This window comes from Synchiropus splendidus, chromosome 14, assembly GCF_027744825.2.
Source record: "Synchiropus splendidus isolate RoL2022-P1 chromosome 14, RoL_Sspl_1.0, whole genome shotgun sequence".
NCBI classification, from domain to species: domain Eukaryota; kingdom Metazoa; phylum Chordata; class Actinopteri; order Syngnathiformes; family Callionymidae; genus Synchiropus; species Synchiropus splendidus.
Window position 1 is genome coordinate 14,862,268 of NC_071347.1, and position 20,970 is coordinate 14,883,237.

The window sequence follows — 20,970 nt, forward strand, 5'->3', positions numbered from 1 at the left end:
TTGTTTATTACTTTTAGCTAAATTCGAAGCGTCTTGAAAACTGGAGACATGACACACCTACATAACAAAACTGAGAGAAACTGTTGTTTCTTTGCTCATATTTTCAGGACAATGCAAATTTGCCTCATAGAGAACACCTCAGTGCTGCTCTGAATTTGTCATTCCAAAAATACGACTATGGATTTGGAACAACAGCCCTCTTGACTTAAAGCTATATTGGCATGCTATTTGGCGCTGCATGTTTATACATTCGACTATCCATTAAATCAAATGCAACTCCTCTTTTGACAGTTCCCGATGCTGAAGGTAGCACTTCAGCTATCACACACTTAAGAAGCAGTTGGGGTTACGACATGGAGTGACGCCCCTGGAGCTCCCATAACATAACGTGATGACTTGGTGCTGTATGTATTATTGCTCATGTGAGCGATACATTTTCGGCACTGACTCAAGCTCATGGTGACATAAGGTTCTATGTATGAATGAGTGAATGAATGTCTATTTCAGTCTCCTCTGATACATATATAACATTGCTTCATTATTGTTGCAGTATATTCAATACTATTCAGTCAATATTACTTCTTGCATTTCACTGAGAATTTGTTCTTAGAATTTGTTCCACACTTTTCCCTATTTCTTTCCGGACATTTCATAAGTCACCATGTGGTTCCATAGGAGTGATGTGTTGCCCACAGAAACACTGTTTAACAATGAAATAGAATATAGCTGAGGGTTTGTGGAGCCCGTTGTTGATCCAGAACACCCTCATGTTGCCACCAGTTTTCTGTCCTATCATCAACATTTCCTAAAAGTCTCATCGACATCTCTTCACAGTTAAGATCGTGAGCTCACGCTTCCTCAGCAATGCTCTCTTTCACCAAACCCACCGAATGCTAAACTGAAACGTCCTCTTCGCTCAGAAGAAACTGTTTTTGCCAGACGAGTATTTACATTTGAAACAAGTGTCAGCGCGGTCGAATCCTTTCAGGTGAATCACAAACACTGTACGAGCAGCTCGGTAAACGCAACTGTATTTAACATTTCAGCGCGGCCGGAGCTATTTCGGTAACAATTTGTTGTCTGCTACGCCGTCGGACTTTTTTTGTTTATCGATACGCTCAGTAAATTCTGTTTGAGTGACAGAACATTACCAAATGCCAAAGTTATAGACGGAGCTTTCAAGTGTGGGGAATTGAGTATGCAAGACTGACACTGACTGATTTAGCAAATGTCAAGCAGTTATCTTGAGCAACAAGAGCCACAATCATGATCGGAGAGGCTCACTTTCAAGTAGCTGTTGAAAGAAGAGATATATTTTTCCATCCTGCTGCAAAAAAAAAAATGTTTCATCTACTTTCCTGCTCTGCTCCAGTCCATTATTGTGAAGATTTCCTCCACTTCTGTTTTTATTATGATCGATATAACCTTGATATAGCGGATTCTTTCTTAAATCCGGTGGTGGAGGAGAATATCTGCTGAAACTTCTTGTGAGAGAAATGTGCAGCGAGTGTATTTGAGCTGTCATCGGGTTGTCAGCGTACAGTGATGCTGACAATTGATTCATGTGCAAATGTCCCCGCTCCCCGCACGGCAGTCAGACTGTATAAAACTCACTTTTCCCTCTGTGAGAATGACAGGATGCAGTGAGTCAAGACAACAAAGCTGTCACAAACAGCTGTCTGCACTGACAATTATCAGATTTATTTATTGACAAGGATCGGGCAGAACCACTTGATGAAAAGCATCCTCCGACGACAGGGACATCCTCTGCTGCTCGACAGAATGGACAACTATGATAATGTGCCTCACACATACACTGATGGGACGATGTCAATCACGGCTTCTTTGAAAGTCCAAAGACTAATGATAGGAAGGAAAAAAAAAAAAAAGAAGAATCTTTGAGGCACTTACCTTTCACCATCCTCTAAGAGATGAGAGCTCCCAGTCGATTCAATGTGAAGTACCAGATATTGAACTGGGTCACAGAAAAATGATGTTCAATGAAATGAATTCTGTGGAAAACAGCTTTAATAATGAAGCTCCTCGGTGCTAAGCACATAATGATCAAAAGGCTAACTCTATTACAGACCGGAGCTCACCTCTCAGGAGGAGCTATAGGTGCTACTCAGCAACACAAAGTGTAGGCCACCACCCTCTTGTGGCTCATGCACTTGTGGTCACAGATGCAGTGCCCTGCGGTTAATTTAATGATCTTTCCAGCCAAAACCCCCGTCTGAAAGGTGAGAGTAATAACTCGTAGCCCGACTTGTTTGGCAGAGATCAGTGACTTGGCAGTGGGGGACATGTCTTAATCCTTGCGGCCTGATAGCGCTCACCTCTCTCCGAAGGCAATGGCCCTTCATGTTTCATCATTTCGCGTCCGTGCCCCACTGCTACACATTACATTAAGAGGCGCCTCTTGTTGGTTCACGGCTGCGAGTGTCAGGGCCATCTGAAGAGGTTCATTTGTATTAGTGGATGCACACAGCATGCGGCGGCACTCACCCCTTATGGGACGGATGTATACCGAGGGCCACCAGCTGATTCAGGTAACAAGGTTTTCCTGTCAAGCAAATATTTGACACAGACCGTCAGCAGGTGGAGTTGAAAAGGAACTAAAAACATAAGTCTTGAATCACTGGTTGTCATGTAAATTATTACTGTTGTAATATTAATATTAATATATTTTTCATAAAATAATTCAACTGCTGAACTCCTCAGTATTGCATATTATATATATTACGGTGGTGGAGACCACAGTTGTCTTCACATCACATAAAGAGTTTCTTCCTGTTTTCGTTGGAACAATTTATATATTTTGCGTCCGTCCTTTTTGTTTTTTTTTTAAGCAATAACTGTGAATTATAATTTAAGGAATTTAACAGAAATAGAAGGTCCTTCATTTTGGTAGTGGACAGGATACAGAACTGCCCTACAGCTCACAAACCAGGCCCAAAAACAAAAGACCTGGCGGTGTCAGGTCGACTACTCTGTCGGACAAGTAGCACGTCTACCTTCAAGCTGTCAGCAATACTTTTTGACAAAGGTGCGCAAGAGTGAAATTTCAAGTCCAAGTCTCTCCTTTTTGCAGATGATGTGCATCTAGGTTGAGGATCGGTTCCTTCCAAGTCTACCACCACAGTTTGCGTCAGAGCCATGGTGAAAACTCAGAGGAATCATTTATCATCCACTATATATTGTGATTTCAGAAGTGTGTACTGAACTGAACACAGTGCCCTTGGAGTAGCTTGTAGATGCTAAAAGGCTGGTGACCCCTGCTTTATGATGTCATCTTTGGTAGTCCGTGATGTCATCATCATGCATAGTGAGTACAGGTCCCACTTTTCGCAGATAAGATTTTGATGACCATAAGTTTGCATCCATCCATCCCACTTCTGACACCATTCGCTACGAGGGTGAGACATGTTGACGTGGTCAATGGTCCGAATCGAGACAGCGTCTTGTAAATCTTGACCATGCAAACATCTCAGATATGCTTTGAGGAGTCTCTCATAACCATCCTACTTCTGGCACCCTTGAACCCGACTTTGCACCGAACTTGGGTACATGCTGCTAATGCTAAGGGGCTAACCGCTGAACAAAAACTGAGGCGAGTGATGAAGGGACAGACGAAGTTTGGAGGCAGCCATATATATTTTTATTTTGATCATTAGAAACGGTATGTTTGACAAGAAGGAAGTTCCTCAAAAGCGCCGTCTCAATCAGAGGCAGAGATCATTTTAATTCCGCTCACTCACATGTTAGCTGCCAAGGAAGAATGCACAATTATCACCGCCACTCTGCTTTGAAGACCAGCTCTCCAAAATAAATCAGTGTCATCATCACGCTGAAGTCACTCGACGATGCGTAAACCAATGACAGGGCTGATGAAGCAGCCCGGAGTGTGGGGGGGGGGGAGTGGACGCGTGGAAACCAGCCGCCGTCTTCTTCCGTGTAAACACCAGAGATTTGAGCACTTGGAGATGAAAAGGAAAGTTTGCCGACTTCAACGGCGCTGCACTCGGGTGACTCTGGCGCCTCGCGGCTCTATGGATCGGTAAACAAATCATTCTCCGATTATGCCGGGACGGCTCATTTTCTGATGGAGTCCCAGGTGCCGCTGTTTTAATCATTACCTAATTGTCGAGCTGCTCTATCGACAGCGCGGCCGCCTCCCACTCTCATTCTGCTGACACTGGCAGGCCCTCCTAGGTCTGGGTTAACCTTTCGATGTCCATTGACGCCGCGCCGCCTGATGATGATTGATCGAGGTGGCCCTTCCTGTTAGATAATACCTCATCAGCGTTCATAGTAATTTGTGTAAATGAGACCTCATTATTGATGGGAGGGAACTTTCGCAGCTTTCCTGCGCGTCCAGTCGACGCAGGGATTGGATCAGCAATAAAACTTTGCTCCGCGCCGCTCCCAGTTTGAGATTGAGGGCAGCTGGGCCAGTTGAACTGTGGCATGGTAAATAAGAGGGAGGAGATGAGCGTGGAGTCACGGAATGAGAATGAATGGAACGCAGGTGAACGGGCAGAAGGTTGTGAAGATGTCTTTTAAGTGGCCACTATTCTGGCTTTGTTCCTTTGCGGAGCTTGAATCTAATGGATTCCACTTCCTTCTCAGTGATACAAAGTCTCATTAAAGGTGTCGATTTCACTTCTAATGTTTCACTGCAATGCCAACCATGTGACTTGTGTCAAACCTAGAGAACTAAACTGTATTTTTACAATTGTATCAGTGAAGTATCACTGTAAAAAATTACGATAAAGAGAGGCCATTTTTCACATTGCCATGGTGTGGCATGGGGGCCACATGGGGCGCTCACGAGGTTCCAGTAAACTGATTTGGTGACATGACACTTCACTAGTTTGTAATATTTAAGTTACATTTTCATTATTTTTCTGAATGCCCTTTTATCTTTTAGCTGGACGGCCCCTAGCGTGAGTCACAGGAAAGAATGTGGCCCCTTAGGAAATGTAATTGCCCAGCCGTGTTTTATGGTTTTTATTTATTTATTTTCTCTATTGTGGCCTACATTTTTTGCACAACATTGTCCCATATTCAACCTCTTCTTTTCCATTTGCTCTTGAATTTTTGGAAGTAGAAGTTGAAGCCTAACTTTATTGCAAAGCTCTTCACACTAGCACAGCGACATCTCTCTCTTAATATTTAATGGCAACATAAAGCTGGTAACTGTTTCCAAATGTGTGTGTTCCAGCAGGAGGCGCTCTGCACAACCATCACAGAGTCAAGCCCGAGCTTCCTGGTGATGACACCAGGACTTGAGGATGATTGATTGTGTTGTTTTCTTCATTATTTTTAAACCGATCAGAGCTTGCTGTAATTTGAGTAATGATAGCCCATTATTGGGAATCGCAGAGTTTAAGGGCGTCTTTATTTTCCCCGGCAGTCGCACCTTTGGGACGGCATTAAGGGATCAATGGACTTTTTTGCATACACATCAGGAAAATCCATTTCGCTATGAAGTTCAAAGAAAAAGAGCCCTCACTGTGGCAGTTCGTTGAAAGACACATTAAAATATCTGTTGTTGAATTTCCTCACTGTGGGACTAATAAAGCTTCACTAATCTAAACTTTAATAATTTTATTTTATTTTTAATTCAACCAGTCGGCCGATTTATACACATCTCTGTGACGTACATTACTTTTTATCATGTGAAATAAGGTGGATTTTCATTCTGCACCGTGTTGTCCAAAGCACTTGCTTATGAAACATGGGCTGTGAAGACGCAACCCCCTCGGAGGAATTTATTAAAGCACACTGAGTGTTATCGTTCAATATTGATATTTTATCGCATGACCACAAGTAGAAAATGGACAAGTTCAGTCAGACCATTTTAGAGATTTAGAGATAAAAAGAAAATCACTTTGGTCTCATGAGCATCTCTTCAATCTCAAAGCAGTATCTGCCTGATTTACGGAGCTTTCCTGGGTGTCCCATGCAGACCCGCCACAACCTAGCTGGGAAGCACTTCTGCACCCTGTCACCCTCAAAACGGGAATATTATGTTTTCAAAATTGACACGTTAGAAACACTCATGCTCTTAACTGTTGCAGTGTATTTTGAAACAGGAGCTTCGAAGTTGGGGGGGAAAAAAAGTGGCAGCGCTGTTTCCGCCCGGTCTCGAACCGGGGACCTTTCGCGTGTTAGGCGAACGTGATAACCACTACACTACGGAAACTGCGTCTCAAGTTATATTGGTTGTAGGAATCACGCCCTGGACGTTATTTATGAAGGTTTGGTCCCTAAAAATTATTCACAATTATTATATGATTTTGGTGAAAAGATAAGTCATCAAACACCCGGGGAACGATAAAAGTTAAAAAACAAAATAAAATAAAAATCCAACGCTCTGGTGAACCAAAGTGCCTCCATGAGTTATCGACACATCTATGATTGACAGTGTGAGCCATGTGAAGTTGCAGTCAGGTGTCCAGGACGCCTGAATGAAACACTTCTGGGTGGATCAGAGGACAGAAACTGAGCTTTGTTATCAATACTGTGCAGGTGTTTCACAAAACAACCACAGCGAGCAGCGTTTCCAACGATCAATCAAAGACAGGACGCAGCAATAAAGGTACCTGCGCAGCCAGTGATGAGGCCGAGAGACGCAGATGCTGGCGGAGACCCGAGCCGGCGGCTTGTGAAGAAAGGTCACGCCACAACTTTACACAGACTGATCCGAATCGATAGAATATTTGTGGCTGGAATATCAGCGCGGGGTCAGGTGATTCATCATGCCGGCGCTTTATTACTGACGCTGAAGGTCACCGCGCATGAGCGCCGAGCCGTTACTCAGCATTATCAGGAGTCATTTGCAACCTTGGTTCGCGTTTGTGCCGTACGTCTAAGTTTAGAGAGAGCCATGAAACCGGAGCACATTGAAGGGCAGTTTCCGTAGTGTAGTGGTTATCACGTTCGCCTAACACGCGAAAGGTCCCCGGTTCGAGACCGGGCGGAAACACAACGTTTTGTCAGCTTCAGCATGGTCGTTCACATTTATTCATTCTGTGACACCCACAGACGACTTCAGTCAGAATGTCAGCACCTCAAACTTGAGCTTGTGCCATCAGATTCCTCTAATGCCGAAGTCACCACTACAGTTGTTTCAGTGTCACTGCCCTATTTAGATCAAGGTCTTGCAGTTTCCGTAGTGTAGTGGTTATCACGTTCGCCTCACACGCGAAAGGTCCCCGGTTCGAAACCGGGCGGAAACATTGTTTTATTAGTCACCGACAAGGCTGAGTAAATTATATGCATTCAGACTGAGACCCTTAACAAAGTGGCCTTAGGAGTACAGCAACACCAGCAATATATGATAACAATATCATAATAAAAATTCCTTCTGTGTTGTTCAAATCACGGTAGTTTTCAATAGTAAATAGTGAATTTGCTGTTGATTTGCAGGCGCTACCTAACACAAACACACCTGCCGCACTGACAGAAGCAGCTCAACTTCTGAATGTTAAAATATATGAGTTAATCTACCCTTTATGGGTTTGATGTTTCACTCACGTCTCTTACTCTTAAACGTTATTATTATTTCACACGTCTCCTCTCACAACCTGATCGTCCTAAATTGTTCTTTATCACTACACCCAGGACTCAGCCGACTACTTTGTTTAATATCACCTGTTTCCATAGTGTAGTGCTTATCACGTTCGCCTCACATGTGAAAGGTCCCTGGTTTGAAACCGGGTGGAAACAGGTTTTGGCAGTCATGATAAAAAGTCTACCATTAATCGTTGTGTGTTTGAGAATGTTTGACGCAAAATACTCTCCTTTGTTTGATCGTGTTTCTGTCGGAGAGCTTCTGGATTGACTCCGTACCGTCCACTTCAAATTTTGTAAAGGCAACAATCGGTTCTCACCGCGCACATAAATATGTTTGATCGTAAATACTGAAGTAGTTTAACGTTATGATTGACTGTTTTCACAGCTGATTGTCCTGACAAATTCACCCTCAACACAATTTTCTCATCGGATAATGTTTTAAGAGTTGCGACAATCTCGGGTTTACCGTTCTTGATCCGGAAGGAGCAAAATCGGGACGCAAACAGCCGATTATCTGTGAAAGAAATCAGTAGCTCTCTAACCTGTTATTGATCAGTTGCTCTTGATGCATGGATGACGATTGATCTGTTCATTCAGACCTTTGTCTTTCAGCTCAGCTCTCTCTTCACCCTCCTCATTAGTGCAGCAGACATTATACACTCACTTGTGAACAAGATCCCAACACACCACACATTTCCCCCAACTCTTAATAAACAAAACAAGAGTGAAACTCTGAACACGACTTTGTACTGAGGAACACAGAGGTGAAACCCACCAGAAATGTTCCATTTGAAACCAATGCCTTCTGAACCTCTTTCTTCCCACAAGATTGCAGACTATAAAAGAATTGTGGCATGAAAGAATGTGCAGCAGTGAAGTCGACAACAGTCCTTGTTTTGTAGCCTTGACAATGTTGATCCTGTGAAGCACTAACGCCCCGAATTACCGCAGATGAATGGACCACTCTGCTGGTCATGACAGGGGTCCCCCTCGCCATCTAGTCCCCCTTTTCATCTTGCTCCCTTTGGTGAATCTCTGGTCCAAATGTTGTCCCCTTTCTTCTGGTCTCAATTTCTGCTCATCAAAAGAGAAGGTGAACATATGTCCAAATTCTGTGGCCTCTGCTGCCACATATTGTGTGATTACGGCTCAAATAGGCGGGTGTTGAGCAAAGAGACGCCCAGAACACACACTGCGTCCATCCAGCCAGCATAATAACACATAAAAACACATACCGTATAGTTAGAGATTGTGGGTTGAGGTTCACCTAATGCACAACAACATGCCGGACGCTGACCCCCTCACACATGCAGCACTATTTGATGTTTCACCTGTTTGAAGCCAAATTCCTGTTATCACTGCTGCTGTTTGCTCCATTTTCTCCTTTTTTTTGACTGAAGTCCTGAGCTTTCATCTCCGAGCCATCGTCTGTACAGGAGCCAACAGCCTCAGAACCAAAGCGAGTGGCCGCTGGTCATCGCTTTAGAACAAGGCACATTACTCGAAGAGAGGCGCAGCCACACACTCCAACGCATTTGTCTGGATAGATTGTGTTACTTCTCGGGTGAAAAGTTTGTTGGCTGTAAGCACCCATTGTACTTGATCAACAAAAAGGGCATGTCTAAAATCGTGACATGTGTGAAGCCACTCTCCACCAGGTGGCTCTGTAGGGCTGAAAATCTCTCTGCACTGTCCCAGAATTGTTGTTGACCAATGCGATTGATGTCATTGCCTTTGTTTCATACAGGAAGTGGTCCAAGAGAGTCATGGCGAGGCAGGAAGTTGTCCAGATTCATGGCCTATCTGAGTCAGTGTGTGTCTAAAAGATGTGTGGTGTGGTGCATCGTAAATCCCAAGATCCCTTGCAGGATCATGAGCAACCTTTTGTGATGTCATGAAATCTGTAGGAAATAGAAATCTGTGAGTCAACGTGTTTGTTACTCAATAATGCGTGAACATTGTTCATTCAGACCAACCAATTCTCACTCACACTACGTTGGGAAAGTGGACTTTTGCGTCATATACTGATGATAAGGGAAAGCTTCAGCGTAGCATAGGTGTTTCAATGGACTAAAAGAGTGTTTTCCTTCCCGTGTATTGGTCTAACCAGGGTGATGTGGATCGTGCGTTGCAGGGGGCCACATGGAGCATCGTGCGTGAGGGAGAAACAAAAAAAACGGAATGCAGTAGGCGGGTTGCAAGGAAGCGCAGAGAGCGTTGCAAGGAAGCAGGACGACAGGCTGAAGCTCTCTTGACTGAATGAGACTGGATGCTATTCACAACCTCTTTCTTACATGGCTCTCTTCCTTAGTGATAGTACTGACAGTCATGCTGACTGCTATTTCTTCAAAGACGCAACACCCTTGTCGTCAGTATAGAACACAATATGCAACATTCCCAACGTCCATATATGATGCTATGGCAGTGAGGATGTGTTGGTTCCTTTGAAGGAGACGTTTCATTTTGCTAACACGACTCACTCTTCACACATGGAAGACCACGAAAATGGGCGCTTTAATATCTTCAAGTCAAACAAAGTCCTTCAGGTTTATTCATTCTGTGACACCTACAGTCGACTGTGCCATCAGATTCGTCTAATGCAGAAGGCACCACTACAGTTGTTTCTGTGTCACTGTGCTATTTTGCCACGGGGATTGTCGTTTCCGTAGTGTAGTGGTTATCACGTTCGCCTCACACGCGAAAGGTCCCCGGTTCGAAACCGGGCGGAAACATTCTTATATCAGTACTAAGCTGGAGAGTATCAAGATATTTGGAGGTCGGTACCTAGATGGTATCCGGTTGCAGGTTTTTGTTCCAATAAGACTACTAGCACTAATATGCAACATTCCCAACGTCAATATATGATGCTATGGCAGTGAGGATGTGTTGGTTCCTTTGAAGGAGACGTTTCATTTTGCGAACACGACTCACTCTTCACACATGGAAGACCACAAAAGGGGCGTCAAATACTTCTTCAGGTCAAATACTTGACATTTCTTAACCTATTCTGTGATGCCACCCAGGTCTCTGGAAAGCAACGTCTCAGGTTATTGTGACACAAACTACCCACAAAGCCACTGCTTCCTCACATGAACAGGTACTGGATAAAGTCAGTCATCTATTCCCCTCTCACGCTGACATAGTTGTGGTTTACAAGTACAAGTTCAACCTATATATACACCACTCCCGATTGAGCCTTGCCCATAAACCACAGTGGGAATCTGTTTCCTTCGTGTCTCTTTTGTCCTAACAGTAGTTTTCCTCCCTCACAAACACCCTCTTCTTATAGACCCACTTATGGCCTGAGTATCCATTAAGCCCTGTTGTTGCCTTTCCTGCTTCATATTAGCGGCTCACACTTGGAGTGGGGCTGGAGCTCCAGTAGACAAGGAACATCTGGGGAGTGGGAGTACATGGACTTCACTGCTGAGCATTTGTAACAGATATTATTCCAGAATTATCTTCCGTATATTATTAATAAAATCATAATGCATGTTAAAGGCAAGCAGCAGTTTTGTTGAGATAGAGGAAGATGAACTGCAATCGTGACTGAAAGAAGAAAAAGCTTAACAAAAGGTTTTTCAAACATGCTGTGTAATGTAAGTGTAAAAATATTTGGCCATATTAGACAATAAATACTAGTTTTGAAATAGTTTACTCAAAGAATTGAAAAGAAAATAAGTGGAGGAAGGAAAATAAATGTATACAATGAATTAAGGCTTCTACTCCAACCAAAAAAAAAAATCATAATAAAAACTTTTTAGTTGAAAAACAGCAGGAGTATTCAATGTAGCAACACTACAACAAATTCAAAACACCAATAAAATATTTCATTTTTTTCTCATTCACATGGAGCAGATCGTGACAGCGGCCCTTTTGCCACGCCTTGATCTGATCATTGTGGTCTAGCTCCGTGTTAGGGAGCTCCATTTATGCTCCCGTTACGTACAAAATTGTACCCATCCGTTTCAAACAACGTTACCGTCACTGATGGCATGCTGCTATGTGTTCTTTGCATTGGTGTTGCTGTTCACCAATATGTCCACCAGGGGGAGCAGCCCAGTGTCAAAAGTTCATGACAACAACAAACTACAAAACCAACATGGCGACTGTGGAAGAAGTATTGATAATGTTTACACTAAAGAGCAGACTCCGTCCGTATCCAGATCTGTACGCAACGTTGAGCATAAATGGACCTGTAGAGATAGAAGCATTGTAACAATGTCAGGGGATCATTTCCCCTGTTTAACGTGCAGCTTGGAGGAAGGAGGCAAAGGGGCAGCTGGGGAAGTCGCCGATTACACCTCTTTGCCTTAGACAGTTCAGGCTTCGATCGACTGAAGTGGCCAAGAAAAGTGCGTCTGGCATGTGCGGAAGGCTTAATCATAGCACCTTCAGTCTGTAAGCGCCGCTAAACTTTTGCTCTTTCACCCTGAATAGACACAGTTTCACTGATAGCTCGTGCCCCGCTGATGTTTCCAGCAGGAGAAATGAGAGCGAGCGTGAAAAAATGGGCCAGTAATTGCCAAGAGAGTGAATAAGAGCGAGGTTGAGCGTCTACTTAACTCCATTGTTCTAAAAATGTTCACTTCCTTTTGAACACATATTTGATTAACTATTTGGCAGCTTTTCAACACACTTTTACCCTCCATCTTCAGAAGAGGAGGAGCCGGTTGACGCTGTCGATTCAGAACTTCAGCGAGAGCCCAGGGCGATCCCTGGAGGACGGCCCATTCACTCGGCTTTCCCATCAGCCCATTAGACTGGCCATCAGCCAACAGCGCTGCTTCCTGTTTCTCTGGGACACCTTTTTCATCCTCGCTTGTAATGCAGTTGTTTGAGGAGCCTCCGCTGGGAAAAGCCAGTGGAGTGTTTCAGGATTCTCACACGTTTAACAAACTTGCTGCTGGAGCCTCATCAGGGATTCACTTGGGAAGCTGGTCGGACTCAAATCCTCCCTGTAATTTATGCTAAACTGCCTTATTAGGGATCTAAGTCTATCGTAAACTGTCGACAAAATGTGGATAAACACACACTTAGAGAGGAACAGCTGATTCCAGCAGTGCTGTAACCAGTGGAGACTGTCTGTCCTGATGTGCCCCCCTTCATTGGTCCCTGCCTTTCCTTCTTTTTAAATCTTATCTTCAGTGCAAGATTCGCTTCGCACATGGCAACTGAGCCTGGGAACAGCTGATTCTAGATTCCAGGGTAAAACAGTATTATTTTACTTTTTCTTTGTGTTAAGTTTCTGCTAACAAACAAAAACCATTTCAGTGAAGCCGTTGGCCCTGCATTGTGCGGTGGGGATTCAAGTGCCTGTCTCTCCCTGAACACACCCTGATATAAAGCAGGAAACACATACTATCTGGTTCGACTGTGTGAACAAGCTCATTCAATAGTTCTGTGAAGCAAATGATGTCAAAGCAATTTAACTGGTGTGTCTGCATGTGTTTATCTATCCTAGTGAGGGCCATATTTTGGGGAAAATACGCCCTTGTGGAGCCCTTGTTGGGGCGCTTATTGGGGCCCTTAGGCCGCACACAAGGTTGAGCCTCAATTTGAGGATGATGATCTCAAAACAACAAGGTCATTATAATTGGGTTTAAGTTTGGTTTAGAGTCCAGGTTAAGGTTAGCTATTTGTTTTGGATGGTTGGGTTTAGGGTGAGAGGCTGGGGAAAGGGTTATTGCAACTAGAGGTCCTCACAAAAATAGCAATACCAACGTGAGTGTGTGTGTGTGTGTGTGTGTGTGTGTGTGTGTGTGTGTGTGTGTGTGTGTGATGTTGTTACAAGTGGTTGGAAGTCAAAAATAATATTTCTTTCTTACCTAACCCAGTTGTATTTGGCTGGCAGTATTTTTGATTCTATAGTTCTTATATAGTTCTTACAACTTATGCAATGACATGTCTTCCTTTGGGGTCCACTAATGGATTTTTGCAGGTCAAAGCAGAGGCTCCTGTTTAAAAAAGATGTGCTGAAAGTTCACTTTTAGATGTGCTAAACACTTCGATTCGGTAAATGAAAGACCTCTGTGATAACCTTTTCGGTGCTGACGTGTACCCCACATTGTCTGTTTGACCAGCGAGTGTATTCAAGCATTCATGTTGTCTCAGGCTCATCGCTGTGCGCAGATGATTCTCCGCGTCCACAAACGGAAGTGAAGTGAATAAAAACAGAAAGCTGCAGCAGCGATTCCTCGGTGCATGTAGGGCATAAATTATGTCCGATGGTGGAAGCTTGGTGCCACCGTCGAACAGCTAGTCAATGGAGAGGGCAGGGAGAAGCAATGGAGCGGAGTAATGTGTAATCTTACTACTCAATGGGCTGTGCCCAGCAACGGGCCTCTGAATGCTGGAAGTGTCAGGGAGATAAATAGCGGAGTGTCCCCCTCGAAAAACATGATTAATACCCCGCCTGGTGACGCTGCTGAAGATGAAGTGGGAGCAGCTGGCTCAGGCAGCGTAGGCACGCAGGGAGAGGTGGGAGGGGGGGGACAGGAGCGAGCGCACCAGAGCAGAGAGGGCAAAGAGTAGGACACACTGGCTGCCAGGGGAGAGGAAGGCAAAGCAAGGGCAATGTGGGCCACCACAGGCACACAGACCCTGAGCGCCCCGCTTCTCCCCTGGCGTGCTGCTTCATTTATTCAGATCCTGCTTCCGAACTGGAATTCATCTTCTGCTCTTCAACACATGCGCGGCTTATGTAACATCACATGGTGTTATACCGCATGTTTTTGCCGTTGTTTGTTTGGTGCCTGACGTCCCCATTACATATAGAGGGCTGCTTCCTGACTCCCTGGTTGTTATTAATGGAGTTACTCCAACCAAGCTTGTTTTCAGTGAGAGAAGGGTGGCGGCACGGAAGTTAGGGCTCGCAACTCTCTCGTTCTGGTGCACGCAACATCACAACATCGCAATTCTGATGAAAGTGAGCTGAGCCAGAATGCAAACTCTCTGCCTTCTGAGGCTGTGTATTCGCAGGAATCTGAATCATATCTGGTGATACGATGGTGTATATCAACGTTATATATATCGAAATGCTGTAAATTTGCAGATGCATTGTAATATGTAACAACAAGAGCCATTATTTTAAGGGACTAAAATACATAACACAACTGCTATCAATACTGTATCATGAAATACCAGGGTCATTGAGTGTGTGTGAGTGTGTGTGGGTCGCGCCCGGAATCCACAATGTGGCAAACTTGAAAATGCAACTATTGTGAGCAAAATCTACTTAACAAAAAATTTTGAAAAAAATATTAAATGCTGAATGATAATAATAATAATAATAATAATAATGTGAGGTGAATAAAAAAGTATGTAGAAAGTACACAATAATATTTATTGTAATGAAGAACAATTAAAAAAACATTTTATTAACATATAATAGACAATTTGGGAAGTTAAGATGTGAATTATGTTTATCATTAAATTGCATTAGATTAGATTAGATGGTCTTTATGAGTCCCACAGTGGGGAAATTCAACATGTCACAGCAGCCAATGACAACAAAGACCCTGACACAGATTACATACACATTAAAGGTACACAACAAACATCAAGACAAATAAAAGAATACCAAGAATATATATATAAAAAATAACAAAATAAATAATATAAGTCAAGATAAGTAAATAGATAATACGTAGATAATGATAAATTATAGAAATAATAAATTGTATAAATAGATAGATTAATAATAAGCAAATAGTCATTCCATCACAATACAATACACATGACCTATTAATGAAACCAAACCTTAAAAGAAGTATCGATTAATTCGATTTTAACTGCCAAGAAAACTTGAATGTAAATATCTCTTATTCATGAACACATAGAGGAAGATGATCAAAGCGAATGAGGGGAGAAATATAGAACTGTAGATCATGAATAATTTAATTTATATGATTGTATATAATTCCTTTATTTTCTGCTGCTTATTACTACTCAAAGGTAGAAGCACGACTGAAAGCGAGGACAGTCAATCAAGCTGTACATATGGACTGTGGGAGAGTCAGCTCTCTCTCAACCTCGACTTGTCACCAGCAGGATTTGAACCAGCGACCTTCTTCGTCACCGACTGACCTCACCGTCACCAGTTCTTGGCTCAGAAGTTCCAAAAATGCACCCGACTAACTTCACTGCGACAAACTTTTGCTCATACGCGACATTCCTCTGAAGGAAACTCAGTGGACGAAAAAGTTTGAGAGGAGAACACATGGAGTTATTTTGCTGTGTTGTGTATGTAAACATGTCGAGGGGTGGGCGACTTGTCTGCGGTTCAGCAGCCGCAACCCTCCCCTCACACAATTAACTTTTCCAGTGTAATGAGATGATTGATATGCTGGAAGTGTGCGCTTTAAGGAGATATTAATCATTCCCTCTGGTAATTTTAATCATGCTTTCCATCATCCCCAGCTGCTGAGGATCACCTTCCTAGCAAACAAAGGGCGGCCACGCCACTTGCATAGTCATTCTGTTCTAGTTTAACTTTATTTTATGCTGGTTCCTCCCATCTGTTCGCACAAGCCTCGACAGCCCACGTTGCACGTTGACAAGCTGGGGAAGCAGCGTGTGGGTGGGTGATTGTACGAGTGTGTGCGCCGACGTGTGTGTAAACTTTAGAAACACAGGCATCTTTGAAATGGTAAATCTAATCCTCCAGGTCCGTGACTAGTTGGTACACCGCCACCAGCCACCTCCACTAACACCACAGCTAAAGCAGCCAGGGAACACACACACACACACACGCGCGCGCGCGCTCAAACAACTCAGCATGCGAAACACAGACCGCCACATAGACAAACACGCACACCACATGGTGTGGGCAATATGTCAGAGCAAAGCATAATTTGGCATTTGAACCAGTCACTATTATTGGAAGTTAAAAAACAAAAGCTGCAATTTTCTCTCCACAGCGACTTGAAAAGTGGTTTTCCAGTGGAACCTTGAAAGTCAAAGAGGCAGAAATGTTCCCCCAAAACACTGATTAGTTCATGTTGAGTGAGGACGCCGCTCCATTCCGCGGGCCGTTCCTTCGCCTCACCCAAGGCCACGCGCCATTCAGGGGGACGTTCGGCAAATCAAAAGCGCTTCTTCCGGGACTTTTATTCAACTGGTGTGTCGTCGCAGCCAAGGCCACGGGGAAGCTCGCGGTGACCCAGCTGTGCTTTCAAACACACACCACAGCGAATCTGCCGACACAAAAGCGAGAGATGTTCCTTCACAGAGGGGCAGGGATGGCGGCGATGAAGAGCAACACACGGAACGTGACGACGGGGACAGTCGAAAATAAAGAGATAGTGAAGAAGCAAACAGGATCGGATGATTTTCAACCTTTAATACACTGTTATTTACGGTAAATTACATGTAGACATTTCTTTCCATCTGACTCATTTATTCCTATATTCTATCCCTTTTTCCCTTTTGCTAAACATGTTCCATCATTTGCATTTGCAACTCATTGCTACTTCAAATACTGTAATGTTAGATACTGCATGGTGGAATTTATGTTGTTCGTGATAGAGAGTATCTTACTGAGTGACCTGCTCTCCACCAGAGCCCCCGCCTGACACCATCATCGTCATGAGGTTGCTCTGCTCTTATCACTGGCTCTGATGCTTCTCATGTTATTATTATTATTAGTAATGTCATAATGTTATTGGCCTACTAATACTATTAGTAGTATTAGCATTTTATTAGTATTTTTTATATGAAACACTTACACATCTTGGATAATGAAGCACAAAGTAGGGAATTTATTATGAACATATAAATTTGGATTGTTTTTTTATTGCCAATTTCGGGGGCCTCTACAGCAGGGATCTGGAACCCAGATGACTAGGCCACAGGCCGGCAGAGTGCAAGGCCTTTGCCACTCATCATTGGTCATTTTGCTTAAACAGGTGTGGTTATTCATTTACATCGATTACTTGTTGGCTAATCCACTTCATGTCAGTGTGAGAAGAGCTATAGAAAAGGCTCCTTTAAAAAAGGCCACCGGCACCAGATTAAGATTACCGTTAAGAGGACAGCATGTTGGCTTTTGTGGTAACAAGCCAGCGCCACAAATCTGCATCACATGGTTTCGCACCGCAATAAAGGTGCTCACTCTCTAGGAAGGTAAAAATCAGATGTGCCCCTGCCATTGTCCTCTGGCACACAAGATGTGGGAAACATAAATAGGAAAGAACCGAAAGCAAAAAAGATAGCTACATACTTAACAAATTTCTAAGTACCGTAATTTCCAGACTACAGACCGCACTGGAATATTAGCTGCACCCGCGAAATTCAAGAAGGAAAATAGGTCTTGTTCATACATAAGCCACACTGGTTTATAAGCCGCAGGTTCAGTGGTGCTGTCTGCTCTGTGGACAGGTCAGTGGTGCACCAGCTAAAAAACACTTTTCAAAACTAGTTTTGAAAACGGGGTTCTGCAGAGAGAGTGAGGAAATAATGGAAACAAGCTGCGTAATACGGAGTGTCTTGATTTATCCACGCTGCTCTCACAATAGACAAGGTGCAGCTCTCCAGCCGGGATCAAGTCGACTCACTTCTGTTTACGTCAGACTTTTGAGCCCAACAGGTTTTGTCTCGAGACAGCGTCTCACTTCGTTTACTCACATTAAAGCCCTCAAAACGCCCCCAAAGTTCTGACACTACTGCCAGTCTCAGCGGCTGCTTCTCGATTCCAGACCTCCAGGAGATCGACTCTGTTGACGGAGCTGCGGACATGCCGGCTAAAACAGCGCTTTTTGAGAGCTTCAAGGGTAAATAAAATTAATTCAGCCTGTAAAAATCCATATATTAGCTGCGTTGTTGTAAAAGCCGCAGGACTTAAATCGCGAGAAAAAAGTAGCTGCTTACAGTCCGGAAATTACTGTATATTAGTGTGGATGTGCACCTTGAATTTAAGTACAGGAACCAAAGGTAAATCCTAAATGTCATCGATTGAAAATGTTTTCTATTCTATACATGTCACTTTTGACAAAGAGTAGGCGCCCTGTCGGGGCCACACCCGTGCTAAAAAGTTTGAGAGCCCTGATCAAGAGGGCATATGAGATGCATGGCTTGATGACCTTGAGGCTTGTGGAAGTCAAAGAGACAGAGACATTTTTAATGTACGGCAGTCGACAGATTCAGACGCATTAGATCTACTTCAGATTAAGTGAGGTCAGAAGTGATGACTTTCATAACCCAGTGTACATGAGTGGGACCACAGGTTACCTTCAATAATGTCTCTGCTGCACATGAAACGCCACCTGACAAGTTTCATAAATACTCACTTAATCATGAGCTAAAGTAGCGACAGCAAGCTGACAGACATTCCATCATCAGCGCTGGAGTTAGGGGAAAGTTGTTGTCTGCTTGTGTGCAGATTAGCAAGTGGTGTGGTTCATCTGCCGGACGAGCCGATGGGCCACAAACCTGAGCTCTTCTAACCCATGAAACACAAGTTCGGCTTGACTTGTTTTCTGGCTCAAAGGTAACTGAGGGTTTTCCCTCGAATTATCGTCTTAAATGATGAATGAATGTGCTTGAAAGTGACATCTGTTTGCTACTAAAACGCTTTGGAATGCAAAGTGAAATACAGTAGGGTTATTTAATCTGGTTCGAAGCCAGATTCTCACCTTAGTGCTGGTGTTTTGTGAAGGTTGTCTGTAAAGAAAACATGACGACTGCTGGCGAGCCCTCATTATTTCCACCTTGCTTTACCCTGGCACCCCTGCTCCCTCGCCTGACTACAGGACAATTAATCCTAATAATAAGGGCTTTAGCATCATTCCTCATTCTGGCAGGCCTCTTTTTCCATACGGGCACAGAGGGGCCGCCCCAGCCCTGGATCTGGGCTGCACCGATGAACCTCTTACAGATGTTGAGTGAGCGTTACAGTTAATCGCTTGGACATCTTGTGGCCTTCACACGTGCATGGAACGCAGGGATGGCGCTGTTTTAGTCCTGGCTGCTGGAACTAACTGTGATCACCAGTTTCACCGTGTTGCGGTGGCACATTCTGTACCATCTCTTTTCTTTTGATGACATGAGTAGGAGGTCACATTTACATTCCAAAATACCACCATCTTTTGAGGTTACTCCTGGTTCAATGTCCAGCTTTAGGTGAGCTTTTCAAATGCCACTCGATGTAAATGTTATTGGCCATTTTCATATGTCCCTTCCCAATGGACCAGTCGGCTCCCACAGTGTTCCCAAGCAGCAGGGTTGGGTACAGCAGGCTGTGATCACCAAGATATTATCCCATTCTGCTCAACTTTGTTGCCATGGTCACTTTCCAACTAGGAAAGTGCTATAAAATAAAATAGAATAAAATAAAATAAAATAGTCTGACGGCCGAGGGGAAGAAGCTGTTCCTGTGACGGGAGGTTCTGGTCTGGATGGAGGGAAGAGGGACAAACAGTCCATGACCACGGTGAGTAGAGTCGGCTCTAATCCTTTTAAGTTTAAAGTGATCTCACCTCATGCCAACGTCACAAGACCACGGAATACCAATAGAAGTTTAAATACATACAAATGATGGATGCTCTAAATAGCTTCCTGGCTTTCATGAAATCATTGGGAAATGGTCAAAATATGCCAAATTTTTCAATGAAGTTTTGGACAGAGAGAAAACAATGTAGGGTCTAAATGTTTTTGACAAGAAGAAGAAGAGAAAAAAGCGGTGTCCCGCAGAAATGTATGAGCCGGTTGGATCAACTAGGGGGCGCAGTAGGGGCCTATGGGCGATGAAAACTACTATGAAAACAGGCATGTCTGCTGACTCGGCAATTCCAAGTGCATGCCTGGATGTCCTCGAGTAGCCTGTCTCCACATGAAGGATAATCCATTGCTGTTTCTGCCAGCTTTTAAGGCTGCAGCGTACAGGTACGTTCACCCCAAACATGACCCACACAACAAAGCTAGCTGATTTACAAAGTCAATGTAGCGGTGCAATTAACAGCTACAAACTGTTACAATATAAGGCTGAGGGATGCTGCATGGTCGCAGCCTCAGCAAGTGTCAAGCAACAGGTGAAGTTGGTTGCATCAATATACTTATGATATACTACAATTCTAACTTTCCGATCTGCTACGTTGACTCTCCACGAACTTAAGACCCGCCTCCAGCAGACTGACCTACTTTTCAAACACAACTTGAGAAGTCATTGTGGCGAATGGAAACCATCACAAATGATGCGACAAGAGACGCCGATTTTTGATATGGTTTTAACATACCGTCGTACTACAGTACGCTGTGATGGCGGAGCATAGGTGTCAGTTTGGGGGTTGCAGGGAGGATGTGCCCCCCGACTTTTGGCTTCTGTTCGTTTTGTCCCCACCACACATAGACCGGTAAGCCATCATAACTCCGGTTATTATCAGTAGTTACATA

The 20,970-nt window shown here is 43.8% G+C and overlaps 5 non-coding genes across 5 annotated transcripts; 4 read left to right on the top strand and 1 right to left on the bottom strand.

Annotated features, from left to right (window-relative positions):
• Positions 1 to 6,135: 6,135 nt before the first annotated feature.
• On the bottom strand, positions 6,136 to 6,208 carry trnav-aac (transfer RNA valine (anticodon AAC)). Its single transcript has one exon. It is a non-coding gene; the product is annotated as a tRNA-Val (tRNA).
• A 710-nt stretch (positions 6,209 to 6,918) lies between these two features.
• trnav-aac (transfer RNA valine (anticodon AAC)) lies at positions 6,919 to 6,991 on the top strand. Its single transcript has one exon. It is a non-coding gene; the product is annotated as a tRNA-Val (tRNA).
• A 180-nt stretch (positions 6,992 to 7,171) lies between these two features.
• Positions 7,172 to 7,244, top strand: trnav-cac (transfer RNA valine (anticodon CAC)). The gene has a single exon. It is a non-coding gene; the product is annotated as a tRNA-Val (tRNA).
• A 417-nt stretch (positions 7,245 to 7,661) lies between these two features.
• Positions 7,662 to 7,734, top strand: trnav-cac (transfer RNA valine (anticodon CAC)). Its single transcript has one exon. It is a non-coding gene; the product is annotated as a tRNA-Val (tRNA).
• A 2,506-nt stretch (positions 7,735 to 10,240) lies between these two features.
• Positions 10,241 to 10,313, top strand: trnav-cac (transfer RNA valine (anticodon CAC)). Its single transcript has one exon. It is a non-coding gene; the product is annotated as a tRNA-Val (tRNA).
• Positions 10,314 to 20,970: the final 10,657 nt, after the last annotated feature.